We start from the raw sequence: 21,564 nt of genomic DNA, 5'->3' as shown, positions 1-21,564 counted from the left end.
CTGAAGTAGAGTAAGGGCCTGTTGGTGGCGTGCAGCAAAGACACTACGGCCCTGGGAGCCGGGGAGTAAGGACTTCGCCAGTGGGCGCCGCAGAATAAAGGAGACTTCGGCCAGCGGAGCCGTCGTGTGAAGACGCCAGCTACTGGAGCAGCCAGAAGTCGCTTCGACATTACTTCTCAGATAACGCACTGCTGCATTGTATTAGTTACCTTGCAGCTTGTGTTGGGAGTGCAGGTGAGATCTTCGGAGCTTAGCGCACACATCAAAAAACGTTTTGCATCATCACGGTTACCAGAACTCCTGAAGATAGACGTTGAAAGTGGATGTTGTATCACAGACACAGTTCCTTTCACTGTTCAAAGATGTCACTAAACCCGCCCAAAGATGTAAATAGGCGCCTCAGCGCCTGTTACACGGTGGGGGTTCGACAGCCGATCAGTTCCAGTCATTCCACTAGCAAAGAGGTACATCTACATCTACATCTACATGATAACTCTGCAATTCACATTTAAGTGCTTTGCAGAGGGTTCATCTAATCACAATCATACTATCTCTCTACCATTCCACTCCCGAACAGCGCTCGGGCAAAACGAACACCTAAACCTTTCTGTTCGAGCTCTGATTTCTCTTATTTTATTTTGATGATCATTCCTACCTATGTAGGTTGGGCTCAACAAAATATTTTCTCATTCGGAAGAGAAAGTTAGTGACTGAAATTTCGTAAATAGATCTCGCCGCAACGAAAAACGTCTTTGCTTTAATGACTTCCATCCCAACTCGCGTATCATATCTGCCACACTCTCTCCCCTACTACGTGATAATACAGAACGAGCTGCCCTTTTTTGCAACCCTTTCGATGTCCTCCGTCAATCCCACCTGGTAAGGAACCCACACCGCGCAGCAATATTCTAACAGAGGACGAACGAGTGTAGTGTAATCTGTCCTTTAGTGGACTTGTTGCATCTTCTAAGTGTCCTGCCAATGAAACGCAACCTTTGGCACGTCTTCCCCACTATATTATCTATGTGGTCATTCCAACTGAAGTTGTTCGTAATTTTTACAAAAAATGGTTCAAATGGCTCTGAGCACTATGGGACTCAACTGCTGTGGTCATTAAGTCCCCTAGGACTTAGAACTACTTAAACCTAACTAACTTAAGGACATCACACACATCCATGCCCGAGGCAGGATTCGAACCTGCGACCGTAGCGGTCGTGCGGTTCCAGACTGTAGCGCCTTTAACCGCTCGGCCACTCCGGCCGGCGTAATTTTTACACCCAGGTACTTAGTTGAATTGACAGCCTTGAGAATTGTACTATTTATCGAGTAATCAAATTCCAACGGATTTCTTTTGGAACTAATGTGATCACCTCACACTTTTCGTTATTTAGCGCGTCAACTGCCACCTGCCACACCATACAGCAATCTTTTCTAAGTCGGTTTGCAACTGATACTGGTCTTCGGATGACTTTTTTTTTTTGGTCATCAGTCTACTGACTGGTTTGATGCGGCCCGCCACCAATTCCTTTCCTGTGTTAACCTCTTCATCTCAGAGTAGCACTTGCAACCTACGTCCTCAATTATTTGCTTGACGTATTCCAATCTCTGTCTTCCTCTACAGTTTTTGCCCTCTACAGCTCCCTCTAGTACCATGGAAGTCATTCCCTCATGTCTTAGCAGATGTCCTATCATCCTGTCCCTTCTCCTTATCAGTGTTTTCCACATATTCCTTTCCGATTCTGCGTAGAACCTCCTCATTCCTTACCTTATCAGTCCACCTAATTTTCAACATTCGTCTATAGCACCACATCTCAAATGCTTCGATTCTCTTCTGTTCCGGTTTTCCCACAGTCCATGTTTCACTACCATACAATGCTGTACTCCAGACGTACATCCTCAGAAATTTCTTCCTCAAATTATGGCCGGTATTTGATATTAGTAGACTTCTCTTGGCCAGAAATGCCTTTTTTGCCATAGCGAGTCTGCTTTTGATGTCCTCCTTGCTCCGTCCGTCATTGGTTATTTTACTGCCTAGGTATCAGAATTCCTTAACTTCATTGACTTCGTGACCATCAATTCTTATGTTAAGTTTCTCGCTGTTCTCATTTCTACTACTTCTGATTAACTTCGTCTTTCTCCGATTTACTCTCAAACCATACTGTGTACTCATTAGACTGTTCATTCCGTTCAGCAGATCATTTAATTCTTCTTCACTTTCACTATGACCTTACTAGACGGTAAATTACAGCATCATCTGCGAACAACCTAAGAGAACTGCTCAGATTGTCACCCAGGTCATTTATATAGATCAGGAACAGCAGAGGTCCCAGGACGCTTCCCTGGGGAACACTTGATATCACTTCAATTTTACTCGATGATTTGCCGTCTATTACTACGAACTGCGACCTTCCTGACAGGAAATCACGAATCCAGTCGCACAACTGAGATGATACCCCATAGGCCCGCAGCTTGATTAGAAGTCGCTTGTGAGGAACGGTGTCAAAAGCTTTCCGGAAATCTAGAAATACGGAACCAACTTGAGATCCCCTGTCGATAGCGGCCATTACTTCGTGCGAATAAAGAGCTAGCTGCGTTGCACAAGAACGATGTTTTCTGAAACCATGCTGATTACGTATCAATAGATTGTTCCCTTCGAGGTGATTCATAATGTTTGAATACAATATATGCTCCAAAACCCTACTGCAAACCGACGTCAATGATATAGGTCTGTAGTTCGATGGATTACTCCTACTACCCTTCTTAAACACTGGTGCGACCTGCGCAATTTTCCAATCTGTAGGTACAGATCTATCGGTGACCGAGCGGTTGTATATGATTGCTAAGTAGGGAGCCTATTCGGTATACAAAGGAGACTATTCGGTATACAATCTGGACCTGAAGACTTGGCCGTATCAAGCGATTTGAGTTGCTTCGCAACCCCTAAGGTATCTACTTCTAAGAAACTCATGCTAGCAGCTGTTCGTGTTTCAAATTCTGGAATATTCCATTCGTCTTCCCTGGTGAAGGAATTTCGGAAAACTGCGTTCAATAACTCCGCTTTAGCGGCACAGTCGTCGGTAGCAGTACCATCGGCACTGCGCAGCGAAGGTATTGACTGCGTCTTGCCCCTTGTGTACTTTACATACGACCAGAATTTCTTCGGATTTTTTACCAAATTTCGAGACAATGTTTCGTTGTGGAACCTATTAAAGGCATCTCGCATTGAAGTCCGTGCCAAATTTCGCGCGTCTGTAAATTTTAGCCAATCTTCGGGATTTCGCGTTCTTCTGAACTTCGCATGCTTTTTCCGTCGCCTCTGCAACAGCGTTCGGACCTATTTTGTGTACCATGGGGGATCAGTTCCATCTCTTACCAATTTATGAGGTATGAATCTCTCAATTGCTGTTGCTACTATATCTTTGAGTTTGAGCAACATCTCGTCTAGCGGCCGAGCGGTTAAAGGCGCCACAGTCTGGAACCGCATGACCGCTACGGTCGCAGGTTCGAATCCTGCCTCGGGCATGGATGTGTGTGATGTCCTTCGGTTAGTTAGGTTTAAGTAGTTCGAAGTTCTAGGGGACTTATGACCACAGCAGTTGAGTCCCATGGTGCTCAGAGCCATCTCGTCTACATTTGCATAGTCAGTTCGGAAGGAATGGAGATTGTCTCTTAGGAAGGCTTCTAGTGACACTTTATCCGCTTTTTTAAGTATAATTATTTTGCGTTTGTTTCTGGTGGATCTGGATTATGGCTCGGAGGAACCCTGACAACAACGCCACGATATTGAATAATGCTTTTCGTACAGCCACAGGACGTCGTGTACGACTCGAACAGTGCGCAATAGGCTACATGACACACAACTTCACTCCCAACGTCCACGGTTAGGTCCATCTCTGCAACCACGACACCATGCAGCGCGGTACAGATGGACCCTACAACATACCGTATGGACTGCTCAGGATTGGCATCACGTTCTCTTCACCGATGAGTGTCGCATATGCCTTCAACCAGACAATCGTCGGAGACGTGTTTGGAGGCAACCCGGTCTGGGTGAACGATTTAGACATACTGTACAGCGAGTGCAGCAAGGTGGAGGTTCCCTGCTGTTTTGGGGTGGAATTATGTGGGGCCGACGAACGCCGCTGGTGGTCATGGAAGGCGCCTTAACGGCTGTACGATACGTCACTGCCATCCTTCGACCGATAGTGCAACCATATCAGCAGCATACTGCCGAGGCATTCGGCTTCATGGATGACAATTGCCGCTCCCATCGTGCGCATCTTGCGAATGACTTTCTTCAGGATAACGACAACACTCGACTAGAGTGGCCAGCATGTCCTCCAGACATGAACCCTAACGAGCATACCTGAGATAGATTGAAAAGGGCTGTTTATGGACGACGTGACCCACCAACCACTCTGAGGGATCTACGCCGAATCGCCGTTGAGGAGTGGACCAGCAGTGCCTTGATGAACTTGTGGATAGTATGCCACGACGAATACAGGTATGCATCAACGTAAGAGGAGGTGCTACTGGGTGTTAGAGGTACCGGTATGTACAGCAGCCTGGACCACCACCTCTGAAGGTCTCGCTGTGTGGTGTTACAACATGCAATTTGTGGTTTTCATGAGAGATAAAAAGGGTGGAAATGATGTTTATGTTCATCTCTATTCCAGTTTTCTATACAGGTTCCGGAATTCTCGAAACCGAGGTGATGCAAAAGTTTTTTTGATGTGTGTAATTTCACACAGGAGTTCGTTCATCCGGAGAGGAGAGCAGTTTTTAACAGCGAGAGCGGTGGCACTAGCAAGTTCAGGTGGTACACCAACCAGTGAGGTTCAGATATTTTCACTTTTGCATTGATTTGTTAGATTCTGTTATCCGTTCATTTCATTAAGGGCGAAGTCTAGGAAATCCTTCCTATACTTCCTTCATTTTTCCAACCCTAATTAATGTTACTCTGTATATGCTAGTTAAGTTATCAGTCAATGTACTTATCACTATCCAAACTTGTCTTTGATTGGAAGTAAACATTTTCGTGATCCTTACTGCGCTCTGTAATTCCAGTAGATAATATCCTGTTAGATAATATCCTGATATGATTGTTTTTGAGATGTCATGTTACTGGGGGAAATAATTTGATTAATATGATTATCAGACACAGAAATGTGAGATATTACAATCAGTGAACCTGGCCATACAACAATTTGCATTTAATTCCGTTTCACGCAGATTGTAGGTCATTGTTTGGATGGTGCTTTTCTGTGCCGACGGAAATTCCGGTACAGAAATTTATAAAAGGTACCAGCCATGCCTCATTTTAAACATCGCATTTCCCAACCTCTAACGACACGCAACAACAATTACGTACTAGATTTGACACATTGCTCATAAGGGATCGTCTGTGAGACCCGACTTCCTGTACAGGCCAATAGTTAGGCGGGTGAAAGCGAAACGGGCAGGTAATGTCACAATTGCGTAAGTCATAGAGCAACAACGCAGTATACAGCACTCACACCGTACACTGCAACATTTACAGAGGAGTGGGGGGCCGGGGGGGGGGGGGATGAGGAGGCGCTTGAGATCCATGCTGTGCACATAGTAAGCAAACCAACGAGCCACAAAGCAACAACAATACGAATACTTAAATGCTGCTGTTGTAATGAATCTTGTGCTAGATCATTACGGGAGTTACAATCTCTATATTCCAACAGGCATCAGTGTAACTTAAACCGTGAACGGGAACAGCGGAATTTATAGCTAGACGTTACTACAGCGAACTTGACAGCCATGGTAGTTTTTGTTTTCAACCTTTGGAATTCTTTGCACGCAAGACAACAAGATGCTAATGTACAGAACTGAAACAGGTTGTTTTAATATTACAGTATACTTTATCTCTCGCGAAACTTTACCACTGGGCTACGAAGACTTTGATGTACGTTGTCTTACAGTGTAAACCAACTCCAACTGTCGGAGGTTCTTCAGGGATATTTTCTGAGTACGTATACGAGACCCGTGGTCTTTAGTGAGTGGCTACAGAGTAATTGAATTCATTTGTTTTCCTTCTTTCTGATATCTTGAATCTGTAGTGCACTGAAAATATCCGCTTAACAGTGCAAATGTCGAAGAAATGCGCTGCTGTCCTGATTCGAAACAAACTTCTTCTATTATCTCACGGTACGTACTGCTGACAACAGTAACACCTACTGAACATTCCGCCACAAACCTAGCTTTAAGTGCTTCTCGTTTCTGTCTCGCATTTGCTTTTACGCCAGTGTTACTTGTGTTAGCAACAGAACTAATATTAACATATCATGGAGTGAAACATCAGTTGCATCCACACAGATACTCCGCAAATCAACGTACGGTGCGTGGCGGAGGGTACCCTGTACCACAACTAGTCATTTTCTTTCCTGTTCCACTCGCAAATAGAGCGAAGGAGAAACGATTGGTATGCCTCCGTATAAGCCCTAGTTTCTCGTATCTTATTTTGTGGCCCTTGCGTGCAGTGGTACATGATGGGATAAACGGAATGAACAGTCTAATGAGAACAGAGTATGGATTGAGAGTAAATCTAAGAAAGACGAAGGTAATGAGAAGTAGTAGAAACGAGAACAGCGAGAACTTGACATCAGGATTGATGGTCGATAAGTAGATGACGTTAAGGAATTCTCCTACCTAGGCAGTAAAATAACCAATGACGGACGGAGCAAGGAGAACATCAAAAGCAGACTAGCAAAGGCAAAAAAGGACATTCTTCGCCAAGAGAAGTCTACTAATATCAAATATCGTCCTTAATTTGAGTAAGAAATTTCTGATAATGTACGTTTGGAGTACAGCACTGTATGGTAGTGAAACATGGACTGTGGGAAAACCGGAATAGAAGAGAATCGAAGCAATTGAAATGTGGTGCTACAGACGAATTTTGAAAATTAGGTGGACTGATAAGGTAAGGAATGAGGAAGTTCTGCGTAGAATCGGAGAGGAAAGGAATATGTGGAAAACACTGATAAGGAGAAGGGACAGGATGATAGAACATCTGTTAAGACATGAGGGAATGACTTTCATGGTATTTGAGGGAGCTGTAGAGGGCAAAAACTGTAGAGGAACACAGAGATTGGAATACATCCAGCAAATAATTGAGGACGCAAGTTGCAAGTGCTACTCTCAGATGAAGAGGTTAGGAGGTAAGCTTAGTAGAAGAATTCGTGGCAGGCTGCATGAAACCAATGTATTTTGCCGGCAGTAGAATCGTTCGGCAGTCTGTTTCAAATGCTGGTTCTCTAATTTTTCTCAACAGCATTTCTCAAAAAGAACGTCTCCTTACCTCCAGGGATTCCCATTTGATTTCCCGTAACACTCACGTGTGGTTAGAAAATTACTACAACAAATCTAGCGGCCCGCCTCTGAACTGCTTCGATGTCTTCCTTCAATCCTACCTGATACGCATCCCAAACACTCCAGCAGTACTTAAGAATAGGTCGCACCAGCGTCATATTTGCGGAACCACTCTTTCCTAAAATTATCCCAATAAACCGATGTCGACCATTCAGCTTTCCTGCCACAGTTATCACATGCTCATCCCACCTCATATCGCCTTGTAACGTTTGCACAGATATGTAAACGACTTGACTGTGTCAAGCAGGACACTGGTAACCTGTATCCGAACATTACAGGTTTGATCTTCCTACGCATCAACATTAACTTACATTTATCCACATTTAGGGCTAGCTGCCATTCATCTCACCAACTGGAAATTTTGTCCAAGTCATCTTGTATTTTCTTACAGTCACTCAACTTCGACACCTTACTGTACACCAAGGAATTGTCAGTAAACAACATCAGACCTCTGTTACCCTGTCTACCAAATCATTTATGTAGACAGAGAACAACGGCGTCCTATCACAATTCCCTGGGCTACTCCTGACGATACCTTTGTCTCTGATGAACACTCGCCGTCGAGGGCAACATATTGGGGTCTGTTATTTAAGAAGTCTTCGAGCCACTCACATGTCTGTGAAAGTATTTCATATGCTCGTACCTTCGTTAAAAGCCTGCAATGGGGAAATCTAGAAATATGAAATCTTGCATGTTGCCTTTCATCCATAGTTTGCAATGTATCGTGTGAGAAAAGGAAAATGCATCTACTTCCACGATTTGAGCTCTCGTGGTATAAAAACTTCCCTGTGATACTTTCAAAATTTTCTTGAGAGATATTGCTTGTGTGTACCTCGCCTATGGAAAAATAGGACTTCTATCGGCAGCATACACATCATGCTGAACTGTCCAGGACGAAAATGTGAATGATGTGTAAGGTAAGTGCAACTACATTTATTACATGTATTGTTTTTATCGTTGCGAACGCTCTAACCGAAATCCACTAGTTTGTCTTTTGTCCTAGTAATTCCGATAGTTATAAACACAATCCATATATTGGTCCGCGACAGTCACGCATTCGATATATATGGCTTGCAAGTATTCTTGGAAATTACCTATGCGAACAGCCGAGTTTTGGTTTAGTAGCAATAAGCAGCAAGCAATGGAAATTTTTGGGAATTATATTATGGATTAATGGATGTTTTACTGTGGAGAGGAAAAGAAACGATTTTTACGTTGGTACGATTGTACTCTTTCTGAAGAATGGATCACAGTTAACCAATAAGTTTGTTTTATTTGCGGCAGCGGCTTGATATATATATGGTCGTGTTACTAGGGCCTCCCGTCGGGTAGACCGCTCGCCAGGTGCAAGTCTTTCGATTTGACGCCACTTCGGCGACTTGCTCGTCGATGGGGATGAAATGATGATGATTAAAACAACACAACACCCAGTCCCTGAGCGGAGAAAATCTCCGACCCATCCGGGAATCGAACCCGGGGCTACCGGGGGCGGACAGCGGTTTGATAATGCAGCCTTCTTGGTTCGTCAGACAACCAGATCAGGAATCTTTTTGATTTCCAGTTTTTAGCTAGAATTTGTCGATCATTGTGAGAGAAATGGATTCAAGAATTAGATTTTGTAATTTTGTTTAAGGAAGTACTAAGCATCTGAAGTTTAATTTTTGTAGTTCTTAGATTATAGTTACGTGATTTCATATAAGGCTTAGTTCTTAGATTATAGTTACGTGATTTCATATAAGGCTTAACTATTATTGAAGTTTCATTAAATGTTATTGAGTCAAAAGATATGAGATTGCTATTAAGCTCATTTAACCCAGAGGCATGTCAACATCCCAGGAGCCAATTAATTTTCAATTTATTTAAAACCATTAGCAAAAATTATGTACCAAGAATGGTGCCGCAATGTTTTTAGAGAGAGTATTGCACATATGTGTATCTCAGTAGTTAGATTTCGAAGCTCAGTTATCGAGACGCGCTGAGGCTACGAGAGCAGTTTGCATAATGGTATCCAGACTCAGGTAAGCCAAATACCGTAGAAAACAGATTTTTTCCTTTAATGAAATTTCGCAGGGACTAACTTTATTGTCAGAGCAAACAGTTTTTCATCAAAGTTCATAGTCAGATTTTGTGATAACAAGTTTGAGGCAAGGCAAGATTTTATTAGAATTTTCGCAGATAGATTTCTCTATCCATTCTCACAGTTTAATTTTGTCACCAACGGCTACCACTGAAAACAGGAAGCCCGTAGTTTAGGATCTAATAGACAATTTAACATTAAAAACACAATCAATATTGCTGATCCACTTTCTCAAAAATAAATTTATTCTATTTGCTTGTAGTTCTGCTTTGATGCTGAACTATTTAATAAGCATTTGTGTTTTCTTACAGCTGATTGGTATAATTTCTGAAAATTTCTTTATTTATTTTGAATCTTTTACTTGGCTATTATAATTACCATGCCACACAACACAGTAAACAGCACCTCACCTAGGAATCATTTTCAGGCAGAAAGTATGCTAAATTCTAGTGACAACAAGACCTTAATTTCTCACTATACTCGACATAATAGTCTTGAGAGAATTCAGCATTTGAGAATATATTTAAGATAATTCTGATTTATAGTTCCGTCTCAGTTGCACACTTTTTTAATTTGATTACATGTTCCCATCACTCTGGATTATCTAAAGATCTAAGTAATTGCATCATCAACCTGTCTTGTCTATTCAGAACAACATACCAGAGCAATGTGCTGTGTAAGTAATTGGTTCAGCAACCCGTGTTGTCTACTCAGAAAAACATATCAGAGCACTGTACTCTGACATGTTGTTCTGAGTAGACAAGACGGTTGCTGATGCAATTACTTAGATCTGAAGCTAATCCAGAGTGATCAAAACATGTAATCGAATTAAAAAAGTGTGCAACTGAGACGGAACAATGAATGAGAAGTATCTTAAATATCTACCTTAATATCTGATGAGTCACTTACTGATGCTACATACACTAATTTAGACAAAACATTGTTTGGTGTAGATGCTTCCCTTCCAGACAGTAGGATTACTAAGAATGTGGACAGTACACAGAATTCGGATGGCAACATTTTTGCGAACTTAAATATTCCTTTTGATAATGAGACTCGAGAGTAAAAGTTTTAAGATCCCGAGCAGTCTGACGATATCAACACACAGACAGCCAAATTTTTCGGAAAAGGAAACAGTGAATGAAAACACAAACGAACAGCCAGTTCATCGCACAACAGTTAGAACGAATTGTTAGCAGAAAAAAGAACTTACACTTCATCACTTATTAAAAGAAAGGAACAAAACACTAGTAAATCAGTTATCAAGCTACCTTGAAACAAGTTTACAAGAAAACAACAAAATACTTGAAACAAAACAAAAAGAAAGGAATGATTCAATCGTAAAAAACGTAACGATGGCATGAAAACAGAATTAAGCAGAATCTCTACAAGTACAGAAGAAATTGTAGAAACACGGACACAACTACGTCGTTTTCTCAGAAAGTGCCTGAGACTGACACAAAATTTTAAAATAATTACAGATGCATACCGAAAAAAGAAAGCTTCAATTACTGAAAAAATCTATGAAGTACTGATTAGCGCCGCTGTCGCAAAATTGTAGCTCAGATCATAAAAGCATTCAAAACAGAACAAAAGTAGTACTTGAAACACTGAAAGCACAGATCGATGAACTTTCAAACAAAGTTGGACAAATCGAAGCAAATACAGACGGTCACTCAGCAGTCACACCACCAATACAGTTTCAAGAGGTTAAAGAACTTCAATCATTAGAGCTTTTTAAAGAAGGATAGACAACGGTAAACAAACCACACAAACAAGAATTCAATAGATAACACACACATCTAGCTGACACTGGAAAGAATTTGACACAAGTTGAAGACCACGTGACTGTTGTGAGAGCAGACATTGACAAGAAAAAGATTTCGTGCAAGAACGACATTGTGGCCGACTTAGACGTGAAAGAGATTTTGAAAATGAACGCGAACATTCACACACGTATTCAAGCCGATATAACTGAAATTACTTGAAATGAAAAGAAATGTCGTGTGACGAGGGTCCCCCGGCGGGTAGACCAGATCGCCTGGTGCAAGTCTTGCGCGCCAATGAGGATGAAATGAGGATGATGAAGACGACACAGACACCCAATCCCTGAGCGGAGAAAATCTCCAACCCAGCTCCTGGCATGACAAGTCGGCGAGCAGCCTATTCAGCTACGGTGGCGGACCTTGAATCACTTAACTAGACACGACGAATGTGCCTTTTTTCTTTTATCGGTTAGAAAGTTTAAAGTTTTTCGCAATCGCATTAATGATTTACTTCTCTTAGATTGAATCCAACAGTTTTCCTTTTCTTTAATTAATTTGTAGTTTTTTGGAAGGTGAACCAGATATGTGGATGCGACCCATAGCAAGACAATGCTTTTCTCTGGAGGAATTTCAAAATGCATTCAACAACCAAATCCGACTTTTTACCACAACAACCAGCACTTTCACCATCGAAGGGGCAACGTGAACAGTCCTCCGCAGCAACTTAGTCATTTTGGAAACAGTTACTTACAAAGGCCTAACAATTTGCATCTGTATAGAAAGAAGGACTGTGGATATTCTCAAAAATACCAGGGAGCTAAGAGCGATCACATAAACTCAATGTTTATGTGATCGCTCTAAGCTTGTTGATACCAGCGCCTATCAATTTTAATTGTATATTACAGCACTGAGGATGGTCACTAAGTGACCGAAAATCGATTTTGCGGATAATAAAACAAAAAAAAAAAAAAAAAATACGACCAATGCTGTTTCTTCTTCCAATTATATCCAATAGATTGATATTTAATGGCCTATAAAATATCAGCCGCACATTATAAATACACTGCCAGTTTTAGAGCTCTACTATTGATATACTATTATATATTCTGTACATCAGTAAGTTAGCAGCCTGCTAATCTTCTTTAGAGCAAGAATTGAAAGGAAAAGGATGCACGTTTACGCCTGGCGATGACCACTTTGCTAATAAGGGTAACTGCATGTAAGTGGGACAGTAAAATGCGTCAGACGTTTCTGTCGTTTGATCTCGTCACATAACGGATTTGTACGGAACGCTTCATATAGACTTTGCTATTTTTTCACTTCTGCGAACGCCAGCGACCTAGCAGTTACTGTGTCTAAATTGCTTGGTGATGTTAAATGTTGCAATTTCTGTTGGTAGCGTCGAGCGCTGATTACGTCAGCATTTCCCCTCTCACGTCTCCGCCCACTGCAAAGACTAACCCTGTCATTTAGATCTTATCATTTTCAGCAGCTGTTTCTGAAGCATGCTGAGGTGAAGAAATAGCAGCTTGTGTGCTATTTTTTAACATTCGACACAACTACGTCGTTTTCTCAGAAAGTGCCTGAGACTGACACAAAATTTTAAAATAATTACAGATGCATACCGAAAAAAGAAAGCTTCAATTACTGAAAAAATCTATGAAGTAGTGCTTAGCGCCGCTGTCGCAAAATTGTAGCTCAGATCATAAAAGCATTCAAAACAGAACAAAAGTAGTACTTGAAACACTGAAAGCACAGATCGATGAACTTTCAAACAAAGTTGGACAAATCGAAGAAAAAACAGACAGTTATTCCGTTCGCACCGCCCTTCACCCCCCCCCCCCCCGTGGAAACGGACTTCTTCTTTATGCTACCTGTACTTGCTTCACACAGTAAAAGAGAAAAATGGGACATGATGAAAGCTCTAAAAGTAGTAAGACCCCTTCACACAGTGAAAGTAAAATTATGTTCTACTACAATGTCAAAAGAACAATTCCAAATATTTACCGAAAATTGCGAAAAAACTATAATATAAAATAAGAAAATAAAAATATCTACACTCGATATCGTCATTTCGATATCGGTATGTCGGTGAACAATATATCACCGATATAGGTTAATATTTTATGTGGAATACGTCAATACATAGATATTTTTGAAAAAAATATGGATATATCGATATTTTATCGACAGCCCTAATAGTAACCATACAATCGCAACTATCATGACATCAGACAACAAACCCCGATTTCTGAGAATATGACAGATATGGGAATGGGAGAAATGCAAATTACATAGCAAAAATGTTTTTGAATGAATTGGACAGTCGTTTTCGCCCAATGCGATTTAATTCTAATAACGCAGAACCGAGTCGATCTGTAAAAATAGCTGAAGTTTCGCAACCTACGATACACTGACGCAACAGTGGCAGACAATAATGACTAAAGCAGAGGATTCACACACAGAGACAACACCCACGCCGCTGAAAGTACCGTTAATGCGAAAGATACCAGGGACAAGTTGTTACACGAAAATGAGGAACCTCAAAAACAATACATCGCCCAGTCTTCAGCATACATATAGGAAAAAATTTACTTTAAACGTGGCTTTAGATTCAGGCTCTCCAGCTTCAATAATTATTGACGTAGCATTCAATAAATGTAATTTAGATGAAACTTGCCCTGCCTTACCACTACACAAAACAAGAATTAGCAGACCTGTTTCTAGGAAAAGTGTAAATGTAAAATGGCAAACACATTTACAATTTGTGTAAAAGCTCACATTTTCCTTGCAAACTTAGGATTATTCCCTGCTTTGATCGATATCTTGAACAGACGAAAAGCAGTACTGGATTTTGAAAATTTGTGTGTTTCGTTACAAAACAATGATACCCAGGTTACATTGCATTTTGAGAAACTTCAGGCCATTCGTGACGTTGCAGTTTCTGCTACTAACCCGAAGTTAGAAGTTTTTTATGTACCGTCAATTTTTTTCGCCGTTTCATGCACTACAAATCCCTGGACACTGCAAGATTACGTCAATTAAGAGGTAAAAAGTCAAACTGGTTTTGGGACGAACAATCAAAAAAGGAATTTCATAAATTGAAACAAGCTTTACTAAATGCATCTTCACTTTCTCCCCCGGACCTTTCACGTGATTTTTGCGTCGCGACTGACAGCTCCAAGACAACCCATGGCGTTTAGTGTTTCATGAAATAGACGAAAATGGTGTTATTGTCACCAAGAGCATTGTATTTGCCAACCACGTTCTTTCCGTTTCTTAAAGAAGTCGTTCAGCCACAGAACTTGAGCCATTAGCTGACGTTTGGGTTTCTACAAAACTCTGATACTTCTTATTTGGCAAACATACATAAGTATACACATACCACCGTGCGTTATAATTTCTTATGATCGACAAACCTTCTCATGCTCACTTGGGGAGATGGGCATTGTATTTACAGGCGTTTCATTTCACTGATATGCACAATCCTGGAAAGGGGAATATTGTTGCTGACGCGTTTTGACGATCTCTTGGCGGCTCCCGAATTGGTTCATCCACAAATTCTATCAATCCAATGTCAGTCTTCTATATATGTAAATGGTTGCTTTCGAAAATTACGTTTCTTCTGCTTTAAAGGACATTGCGAAAGAACAAAAGAAAGATCCCATACGGAGGACTGTCAAGCAACTGTGCTGAGACACAAATAACTCGACAGTTAGACATTATTATTTAGTTAGGAACAACATTATCTTCAAACTTTTAAAACGTGACAGCGATAAGCGGCCTCTTCTCATTCCAAATATTTGGTTGACCAGTTGGTTTGGTACAGTTATCTTAATTATGCACACTACAGAGGAAGTAAATGTTTTTATATACTTCGCCAGTACTCTTACTTTCTCAGCGTGGAAAAATGCATCCGACGTGATCTGACCAACTGGAAATTCTGTCAAAAGACTAAAACATCCACCGCTTCACAGTTTGTTCAGCTGTTTCCTATCGTTCCAGTTAAATTATTCCATTTAGCAACCATAGACCCACATGGACCCGTTCCAACGAGCAGATAAGGTTTTTTCATATATTTTTCTGGCAGCAGAACACATCAAAATTTGTCTCTTTTCCACCAGTTCGTAAAGTGACTGCGACAACCATTTCCGCAGGGTTTACCAAGGATTTTTTGAGAAGTTGGGCATGTTGACAAAGTTATCTCTGACAACGGACTTCAATTTCGTTGGGCTCTTTGGAGATGTACATTGAAAAATAGAAAGAATACACTAATTTTCTTTTCTCAGTACCGTACTTCTTACAACCCGTCAAAAGGAATCATGAAATAAATGTGAAATTATGCAGACTGCACTATCACAAAATGCACGCAAAATGGGACAGGTATATTTAAATCTTTCACTACACCATCAATTCTTTACCTAATGTTTCCATTTCACTCTCTCCATATTTGGTACTGAAAAATAAGCAGCCAGACAAAGTCGGAGAAACTGTACCTTCCCAAAGTTACAATGCGTAAGACATCATGAAGTCACCGAAACAGCTGTTAAAAACAAATAAAAAGGCTGCAGAGAAGAGAAAACGGCTACAGAAGAGAAGATGTACCAATGAAGAATTCAAAGGAGGTCAAAAGGTTTTAGCTTGCTCCCACCAGTTATCATGAAAATCAAAGAACAAGTTTCAAAAATTCTTCTTTATCTAAAATTGATCATTCCGTATTCGACAAATTGCTCACCCTAATGAGACTGAAACACTGTGCACAAAAAAAAAAAAAAAATAAATCTCGTGCTCTACACCACTTTTCCAATATAAAATATTTCATAGAGTAATTCCTTGGCTGTTCTTTTCTTTTTCTTTGTCAGTACCAATTTTTTAGCGTAGTCATGTTGTGATCCATGTAGTTTTCTCTTGGTGAGTGGATTGTTATAAACATGTAAAAGTGCCACTTCGTCCTGTGTATGCACAAATCATAATTATTTTCCTTTACATAGTGTAGAGGAGGTTGACTATTTCTTCGTATTTCTTTCACTTTATGTATTTCTGTTCATTTATTGTACTTCACAGTTACAGATATAAATTACAATGCCAGTAGTAATGGAACTTTTTAGTGGTGTAAGTTAGTCAAAGATTCTGGGAAAACTATATTGCAAAGAAGAAGAAGAAGCAACTTTTAGTCCATTGGAGATGTGTAGTGGCAGAATATGAGTGTTGGATGGTAACGTTGAGTATTGTATAAAGTAATGGACTTTTTCTTACATGCTGACACACTGAATTATGCTACAGTTGGACTGTCTTTGGCGAATGTTGCACAGCATGCAATTGAGATGGAACGAGTAGAGTATTTTTTGTTGTATTTAACATCTTTTGTTACTAATCAGAGTAGGTTTCTTATTTTCAGCTTAGAGAAGTGATTATAATAATGTGGAGTAAGAACTAAGAGTACAACGCCATATGAGCTTTTTTGAGTAACACATTGAATGTAAAGGACGTAATTATTGGTTTATGATGATTACTGGATGAGAAGATGAAGCTGACGATTTTGTGGATTTATGAATTATGTATTTGAGGAGATATGTTTTAAGATTTCAGGGGTTTCCAACGAAGTTAGGGACCGTTAGGGATTGTATGATGATTTGCTTGTAGTGGAAACTGGGAGGTTGTTGAGGTTTAGTGATTTTTGTGTGGGGTAAGTGATTTGTGGAACATGCTATTTGCGTCCAATAATAAGACATAAAGCAGCAGGGCTAATTATCAAACATACACAGCTTGTGTTAAACAATGTTTATTACCTTTTAGAATTTAATACAATAAAGCAGATAAATTTAACAACCTCACAGGAGCACGATAAACATATTTCTTAAAACACTGTTAAAATCTGCATAACAAATACATAAAACATTAACAAAATTTCTGTACATACATACATAAATACTTGTTCCATAGATCATGAATACGACATTTCATAATGATGTGAAATGTGTCACTTTAACGTAAGTTCTCTTTGCACAAAATAATTAATTTTTTTTACAGTTACTGCTTCATATCTAAAAATTCATCTATTGGGTAGGAGTTGCCATTCAGAAATTCTTTTAATTTGTTGGTTTAAATACTTAATAAAATCAAAACTTGTCAAACTCTGAACTCACAAGACTACCCTGTACAATGAGTTTTCTTTTGCAATATAAATTCATACCAAAATATAACATCAAAGCATAACATAAGTCACACAAGCAATAATAAAAGCAACTTCTAAAACTTCAACACTCAGCAATGAAGACACTGGGCACACTAATTTGACTAAGGAATAACCCAGTTGATGAAAGTACAGGGAGGTATTAATTAAATAAAGAACAATTTAATAAAAACGGCACCTCAGCATCTAAACCCTCCCTGATAGAATGTGCACATGGAACCCTCCTTTATAAAAATTAAACTTCACTACCAGCACACAAGGTATAAATATAAAAAACAAATGGCTGGTAAGGGAATACAGAATTAATAAGGTGGAGCCTCCAGCAATCTGATCGGGCAGTAATTACAGAGTGAAACCCAGTTTTACAAGTTTAATTTCACATATCGAGTGAGAAGTGCATTCACCAAAGTGGTGGAGAAACGAGCTACAAAGCTAAACGATCTGACAGAGCCAGACAGAAGGTCAGAAACATGAAGCCCGGTCTAACGAATCACAGTTCCACTGGCAACTGCCAAGTCATCAAGCCCCAGTGCCATGCCCCACCGTACCAGACGAAATACACTGCGCTCCGCACAAATGAAACATAAATCTACTACACCAGCACACGTGCAATTGCACCTTCATATTACATAAAAGAATAAAACATCATATTTAAATAGGAAAGCTCGCTCAAAATTTTTTTAAACTCAGCACTTAAAAATTCATTTAAACTCTACAATACACGCACAGATAAGATTGTTCCTTGAAACGTGATAGTAACAGCTGAGTATTACTCGTATTTTAAACGAGCAAGATACCACTTCCATGGAATCTGATGTAGTTTTACCAGGCGGCGTAGTATTTCGTTACTCGTAAATTAAGGTCCAAATTTTGCTACTTAATCACCAAGGGTACAACAACTTTAGATATATAATCACTTAATAATGAGCAGCTCACCGGACTTCCTTACACACAGCTGCAGATCCTTCATCAAGTGGTAGGAAACTAAGATGGAGGCCGAAGCCCTGTTATCATGTCACGTGTGACATGACTTTGACATATCAGACTCGTCACCAAATTCACTCTGAAGACAATATTAGTTAACCACTAACAAATATAGATAAAGACACAGTTGCACCTGTTTATATCAAACACACAGCATATGCCTGGACGAACGGTTAATGCCAGGCGACGCTCTGGCACGCTCTTCTTCTCAACAAACACTGCGTGGCGAGAAAAGCCAAACACCACGCCTTGTGCCGGAACCCAAACATTTCACTGTCTCCGGCCACAGCGCTCCAGTAATACCACGCGCAATGAGCATGCGCACCAAGTAAAGGCCAACCTTCCGACCTCATTGTAACTGCAACCAACAGACCACACAGTCCCCCTTGCTGCCTCGACACTGAAGACTTAAATCGCCGAACACGCGATGAACAACTGACTCGTGGCCGGCCAAAGCGAAATCGATGGCAAAGATGACACTACAAGGAAGAGGTACTGGCGCCTGCCCCATGACATATCAATTCATTATGTATGGAGAAGAGATGTGTTGGGATATTTGCTACTTTGTATGAAACACTGTGACTAGGGCTTTTTAGCCTGTTAAAAGTTTTCTGTGTGAGAGATGACACTTATGTTCATGTGCTTCATTTGTTAACGGTTTGGTTTTACTTGTTGTTAAAATTTTTCTTTCTTGCCTAAGAGGTTAACGACATTTATTAATTGTTCGCCTCAGTTTCACAGATTTAAATATGTTTAGTAACCGTTTAGCACAACTATTCATATTTTCTGTATTGCTGTAAGGCATTTTTTGGCAACACTTCGTCTTTCATGCACTTGGGGCATGCTCAGTCTTTTTTTAGATGATAATGATTAGTTAGCGCATCTACAGAATAAGTATTTGTGGCCACATTTTCACTTTCATCATGTTCCACATCCAAATCTGCATCTGCATTGTTACTCTGCAAATCACTCTAAAGTACCTGGCAGAGGGTTCATCGAACCACCGTCAGGCGAACCACCATCACAGTAATTCTCTATTATTCTATTCTCGAATAGCGCGCGGAAAAAAACGAATACCTATATCTTTCCGTGCGAGCTCTGATTTCTCTTTTTTATTATGATGATCGCTTCTCCCAATGTAGGTCGGTGTCAACAAAATGTTTTCTCATTCGGAAGAGAAAATTGGTGACTGACGAAACGTCAGAAGTACCCGCCGCAACGAGAAACGCCTTTGTTTTAATTACGTCCAACACAAGTTTTGCATCATACCCGTTACAGTATCTCCTATATTTCTCGATAAGACAAAACGTGCTGCCCCTCTTTGAACCTTATCGATGTACTCCGTTAATCCTATCTATCGACACGGAGATTCTGCGTCCCGTGAAAATGCCTGGCATTGAAGCCTTCTCAATGAAACACAGATGGAGTGGCTATATCATAAGCATGGACGATAGTAGACTTCCCAAAGCGGTGTTCTACTCAGAGCTCTCGTGTGGATAGGGGCGGCAAGGTGGCCAACACCTGCGATATGAAGACATCGTCAAACACCACCTCACACCCTGTGGCATTCCGAGCAAACGTTGGGAGAATCTTGAATTGCACCGATCAGACTGGCGCTCAATTGTACACAAGAGTGCGGAACAATTCGAGCACATCCGCCTAAAGAACCTGCACGATAAACGAAAGCTCCGCAAATCTAAGCCCAAGCCTAATTACATCTATAGGTATAATTCCACTGGCAACTGTATTGCTCTTCGTGCGACCGGGTCTTCAAAGCAAAGCTCGGTTTTGCAAGCCACGTCCGAGCCCGCCACAATACGGACTAAACGACTGATGGAGTCGCTGTCGCCGGACACGGCGAGAAGGACATCATCATCATCATCATCATCATCATCATCATCATCATCATAATCCTATCTGGTACGGATCCCACACCGCGCAGCATAACTTCAAAAGAGGACGAACAGGTATAGAGTAGGCAGTCTCTTAAGTGAAATGATAATTAAATAGACACCCTAGCTGCAAGCAGGCGTTGATATACTTTATTGGGGACATGTTGAAAATGTGTGCCCCGACCGGGACTCGAACCCGGTCGGCGCACACATTTGCAACATGCCCCCAATAAAGTATATCAACGCCTGCTTGCAGCTAGGGAGTCTATTTAATTATCATTTCATTTCTAGCAAAGCTGCATGGTCACTGACGGTAACTGTTCTTTCGGGAACAGATACTACCGTCATATATAGTTAAAAATATGGGTTCCCGGCCTTTGACCTTCTTGTGCGAACGCACACGCTATGCCCGAACTCGTACGGGACTTGGTAGATTAATCTGCCACGAGTAATGAGTATGATGGGCAAACATCTATTAGGCGTACTACGAATGTAGTGTTGTGGACATGTTGGGAATGTGGATCTCACGGGGAGCGTGCAAGGGATAAGTCCCTGCAGACGCACTATCCTCTGTGCCTGCGGTGGCTCAGATGGATAGAGCGTCTGCCATGTAAGCAGGAAATCCCGGGTTCGAGTCCCGGTCGGGGCACACATTTTCAACATGTCCCCAATAAAGTATATCAACGCCTGTTTGCAGCTAGGGTGTCTATTTAATTATCATTTCATTTCTAGCAAAGCTGCATGGTCATTGACGGTAACTGTTCTTTCGGGAACAGATACTACCGTCATATATAGTCTCTTAAGTGTGCCATTAATAAAAGGATCTTTGGTTCTCCTTCCCCACAACATTTTCTGCGTGTTCTTTCCAGTTTAAGTTATTCGTAATTGTTTTATCCTAGGTATTTAATTGAATTTTGTGACGAGCTGACAACAGGCGCTTTAATGTAATTAATTTCTTTGAAAAGGTACAACAATAATTTTTTCCTTCTGAATAGTTGCTTGAACTAGAAAATTTTGAAGGAAAAGATATTACATATTATGATTACTGTACGCTGTGAGTAAGACAATATTGAGAAAGCCATTACCTTTGTAACTTTTTTGACAGATATTTGTACGACAATGCTTGGATTTTTATTCTCAGTTGATAACTTGTACGCGTACAACGTTTTACTCCTGTTGTCTTACCCAGTATACTGTGTAATACTGACGTGAAGAATTTCATTTATATGTTACTATGCAACCTTTATGGTAATT

At 40.6% G+C, this 21,564-nt stretch overlaps 1 non-coding gene across 1 annotated transcript; it reads left to right on the top strand.

Annotated features, from left to right (window-relative positions):
* The first annotated feature begins 20,884 nt into the window (after positions 1-20,884).
* On the top strand, positions 20,885-20,959 carry Trnat-ugu (transfer RNA threonine (anticodon UGU)). Its single transcript has one exon. It is a non-coding gene; the product is annotated as a tRNA-Thr (tRNA).
* Positions 20,960-21,564: the final 605 nt, after the last annotated feature.

The sequence above is a fragment of the Schistocerca cancellata genome, chromosome 7 (genome assembly GCF_023864275.1).
Source record: "Schistocerca cancellata isolate TAMUIC-IGC-003103 chromosome 7, iqSchCanc2.1, whole genome shotgun sequence".
Lineage (NCBI taxonomy): Eukaryota > Metazoa > Arthropoda > Insecta > Orthoptera > Acrididae > Schistocerca > Schistocerca cancellata.
Note: the sequence above shows the minus strand (reverse complement) of the source record. Positions and strands in the feature narration are given on the sequence as shown.